This window comes from Epinephelus fuscoguttatus, linkage group LG11 (genome assembly GCF_011397635.1).
Source record: "Epinephelus fuscoguttatus linkage group LG11, E.fuscoguttatus.final_Chr_v1".
In the NCBI taxonomy this organism is placed as follows: domain Eukaryota; kingdom Metazoa; phylum Chordata; class Actinopteri; order Perciformes; family Serranidae; genus Epinephelus; species Epinephelus fuscoguttatus.
The window spans coordinates 20515901-20520874 of NC_064762.1; the positions used below are offsets into that span (position 1 = coordinate 20515901).

Sequence of the window (4974 nt, forward strand, 5' to 3'; positions counted from 1 at the left end):
GCAGCAGAGCGATGTCAGCGGAGTCTGGAGAGGTATGAAAACCATCCCAGGTCACAAACAACCAGACTCCCAGGCCAGAGGCGACCAGCAGTGGGTGAATGATCTGAATCTGTTCTTCAATAGATTTGATCAGTCTGCCCTCCCCTGGCCCAGACATCACAGCTGCAACCCCCCTCATCCTCACCTTCACCTTCCCCCCCACCTACACTCCTGGCACACTGCTTCGACACCTCCCCCACCCCCGCTTCCCCGGACATCTCACCACCCCCACCCCTCCCCCGACATCATCACCTCCACCCCCCAGCACACAGCCCCCCTGCTCCAGCTTGTCTTTCACTACCTGTCAGGTGAGAGGTCAGCTGAGGAAGATAAAGACGAGGAAGGCTGTGGGTCCAGACGGCATCAGCTCCAGGCTCCTGAAGTCCTGCGCAGACCAACTGTGCGGGATAGTTGAAACCATCTTCAACCTGAGCCTGAGGCTGGGGAGAGTACCACAGCTGTGGAAGACATCCTGCGTGGTACCTGTGCCCAAGACTCTGTACCCCAAGGACTTCAGCAGCTTCAGACTGGTGGCATTAACATCACACCTCATGAAGACTCTGGAGCACCTGGTCCTGTCTCGCCTCTGCCCCGCAGTAGGCCCTTCAATGGACCCACTGCAGTTTGCCTACCAGCCTGGCACTGGGGTGGACGACGCCGTCATCTTCCTGCATAGAGCTCTTTCTCACCTGGAGAAGCCCGGAAGCTCTGTGAGAATCATGTTCTTTGATTTCTCCAGCGCTTTCAACACCATACAGCCTGCGTTTCTAAGGGACAAACTGAAGCACATAGGGGTGGCTAATCACCTCACATCCTGGATCCTGGACTACCTCACGGACCGGCTGCAGTATGTCAGGACCCAGGATTGTGTATCGGACTTGGTTGTCTGCAGTACGGGGGCCCCGCAGGGGACGGTGCTGGCACCGTTCCTCTTCACCCTCTACACTGCAGACTTTTCATACCACACCCCCACCTGTCATCTGCAGAAGTTCTCTGACGACTCTGCCATCGTCGGCCTCATCACAGATGGGGACGACAGGGAGTACAGAGAATTGAACCAGGACTTTGTGGACTGGTGCCTGAGGAACCACCTTCAGATCAACGCGGGGAAAACCAAAGAGCTGGTGGTGGATTTCCGCAGGCGCAGACTCCTCCCCCCAACACCGGTGAACATCCAGGGAAAGGACATTGAGATGGTGACATCTTATAAGTACCTGGGTGTTCATCTTAACAATAAACTGGACTGGACTGATCACATAACAGCACTGTACAGAAAAGGCCAAAGCAGACTCTACCTGCTGAGGTGGCTCAGGTCTTTTGGAGTGCAGGGGACGCTCCTGAAGACCTTCTTTGACACTGTGGTGGCATCAGCCATCTTTTACGGAGTGGTCTGCTAGGGCAGCAGCGTCTCGGCTGCAGATAGGAAGAGACTGGACAAGCTGATCAAGAAGGCCAGCTCTGTCGTGGGATGCTCTCTGGACTCTGTGCAGGTGGTGGGAGAAAGGAGGATGATAGCCAAGCTGTCATCTCTGAGGACTAATGACTCCCATCCTCTGCAGGAGGAGATAAAAGCTCTGGAGAGCTCCTGCAGCGATAGACTGATTCACCCAAAGTGTGTGAAGGAACGCTATCGCAGGTCCTTCCTGCCTGCTGCTGTCAGGCTACATAACCAGCACTGCTCGCAGTAAACTGCATGGACTCTTATAAACACCACTGTGAGCATTGCTGTCCCCCATGTTGTTGTTTATTTGCACATTCAATATTCACTTTGCACTAAATATGTTCACTTTAACCCAGACCTTTAACCAAGGCATAAGCGAACTAAGCACCTGCTTAGGGCCCCGTGACCACTAGGGGGGCCTCAAGAGCAATTAACTTCAAAGAAGAAAAAAAAAAAGAAGAAGAATTTATTATTTTTTTCCATGTGAGTGATGATGATTCATATATTATCAATTGTACGTTCTTGTACAAAAAGACAATATTATGTTAACAGTGTAGTTTCCTACTGCCTCTCTGCAGTAGGAAACAACGTTTTTGATAACAACGTTTGATAGCAAATGTTTAATAACAACTAACATTAATTACAGATGCGGTGACGTTTGCTAGCGATATGTTTTTGCATTAATGAATTAACTTAGTTAAATTATAGTTTGAGATATGTTGTTTGCTGCAGAGCATAGTAATTTATGCGAGTAAACATATTCCTTTTACATCAACTCCTTGTTATGCTCATGAGTTATATGAAACTTCCCCAGGAGCACAGCCAAGGCTAATGATACAGGTGAGGGAAAAACTGTCACCATATATATTTAATTTCTAGTCAAATTATCTCATTAAGATATACTAATATAACAAGACATAATCATATGACAAGGGACATGTTTTTCATCTTAGATCCATCTCCATCCTCTGTGCACACTGTCTCCTCTGTGTCTGCTACAACCTCAGCTCTACCTGGTAAGTTAACAACAAAACAGCCTTTGTAATTGCTCAGTGTACTGCAGAACATTCTGAGATGAATCATTTTGTCCAAAAATATTAATTTCATTTCCCTATATTTTGCTTATTTATTTAGAAAATAAGCAGCATAATTTTCAAGTGTAATATGACATCTAACATGGCTAGCTTTTGTTGTTGTTTTTCATCTTAGATCATCTCCAACATCTGACCCATCCTCTGTGCACACTGTCTCCTCTGTGTCTGCTACAACCTCAGCTCTACCTGGTAAGTTAACAACAAAACAGCCTTTGTAATTGCTCAGTGTACTGCAGAACATTCTGAGATGAATCATTTTGTCCAAAAATATTAATTTCATTTCCCTATATTTTGCTTATTTATTTAGAAAATAAGCAGCATAATTTTCAAGTGTAATATGACATCTAACATGGCTAGCTTTTGTTGTTGTTTTTCATCTTAGATCATCTCCAACATCTGACCCATCCTCTGTGCACACTGTCTCCTCTGTGTCTGCTACAACCTCAGCTCTACCTGGTAAGTTAACAATAAAACAGCCTTTGTAATTTTATTTTATTTATAAACCGTTTTTGTTACCTTGTTTCAGGTGCCACTGTTCATTTACATCATTAAGTATTTGTTTGATATTTTTTTAAATTTTATTTAATATTGTCTGTTTTTGTACATTTGCTGTTGCAGTTTATTTAATAAATAAATAAATAAATAAATAAATAAATAAAGCAGATTGTGTTTACAGTAAAGACTGGTTTATTTTGTTACTTTTAGTTGGCCTAGATGACATTTGGTTTTCACTTTGAATATTAAGTGTAAATCAACCCCAGGCTGCTCTTGTAGCTGAATTTGCTAAAATTTCAGATTAACAACCATAGATGGGTAAAACATGACAGGCTGCTCTTTGAGGTTTTATGTATTGATTCTCTGTGTGGCCACTAGGGGGAGTTGCTGACTTTGCCAAATATTAATTGAAAGATTTTTCTGCAAGTTTGCAAATCTGTTGTCTGCTCCCATGGCCTTAATCACTGTGGATTACAATCTAACTACAACAAAAAGTTCTCACCTCTAGTTTTACAAGTGATGACCGAGTAAAACATGAAATAATTTGTAGTAGGTGTGTGAATGATCAATAATCAGTATTACTGGCAGTAATAGAGGGCCCCAAAATCATATTTTGCTTAGGGCCCCATGGAGTCTTGGCCGGCCCTGCTTTAACCCATTGCTCACTTTTTATCCACAATTATTATTATTATTGTTATTATTTATTGCTGTATCCTGTATTTTTTTTAACTTTTTGCATGCCCAGTGTTTTTAAGTTTTTAAAATATTGACATCTTTAATCTGACTCTTTCCCCTGACTGCTGTAACACTGGAATTTCTCAATTATGGGATCAGTAAAGGTGTATCTTATCTTATCTTATCTTATCTTATTTATGTGCGTCAGCTCTATGAATAGCCTATGCCGTAGCCTACGCATATAGCCCACGCTATATGTTGATTCAAAATACACCCAAAACACACATTAAACATGGCTTAACAAACACAAGTACACAAACTGACTTCACTATAACTCGCAACATTCACAGACAAAGCACTTTTCTTCATCTGGACACATTTTCCCAACAAATATAACATGCTAATGTTTTTAGCACAAGCCTATGTCATTTTACATTGTATAAATTAGCCTAGCAGCTAGCGGACTTTTCCTCTACTCATATGAAACCAGGGACAACAGCAACATTTAACAAAGTTAATGTTACAAAAACTGGGCTCCATCACAAGGTTCACTGACAAAACAACTGTCTTATACTTAACACATTTTCCAAAGAAATATAATATGCTGACGTGATTAGCACAAGCCTATGGCATTTTAGTTTGTATAAATTAGCCTAGCAGCTAGCAGACTTTTCCTTGACTCATATGAAGCCAGGGACAACGGCAACATTTAACAAAGGTAATGTTACAAAATTTGGCTCCATCACAAGGTTCACTGACAAAGCACAAGCCTATGACATTTTACATTGTATAAATTAGCCTAGCGACAAGCAGAGATTTTCTAAGCTCATATGGAACCAGGATAAATCACACACAAGACTTAAAATGCTAATTTGTGGAGGCTTTATTGTCTTCACAATTTATTGTTTCTTATCTGTGAAATCAAAGTAAATAAAAACTTCCTTTCCACTGAGGGAAATGGTTTCATCTTACAAAAATAGACAGGAGGTCTGTGTCACCGCAACATGTAGTTATATTTCTGGAGAGGTGCACGTCAGGCTACACAGAGCCTATGCTATAGGTACAGCATTGACTCAACGCAGAAGTATAAATCCAGCATTTGTGGATGAGAAATGGTGTAGAATAAAAACTCACAGTACACATCACGTTTTCCCAAAGATGGTTTCTGTCAGTTTAGGTAGTTCTTATCATGGTCCTGAAGTTCAAGTGTTCATTTTTTCTGTAAAGTTG

General features: G+C 42.1%; 1 long non-coding RNA gene across 1 annotated transcript; it reads left to right on the forward strand.

Moving 5' to 3' along the window:
* The first annotated feature begins 2431 nt into the window (after positions 1-2431).
* Positions 2432-3016, forward strand: LOC125897484 (uncharacterized). Its single transcript, XR_007450435.1, has 3 exons — positions 2432-2496; positions 2690-2763; positions 2957-3016. It is a non-coding gene; the product is annotated as an uncharacterized LOC125897484 (long non-coding RNA).
* Positions 3017-4974: the final 1958 nt, after the last annotated feature.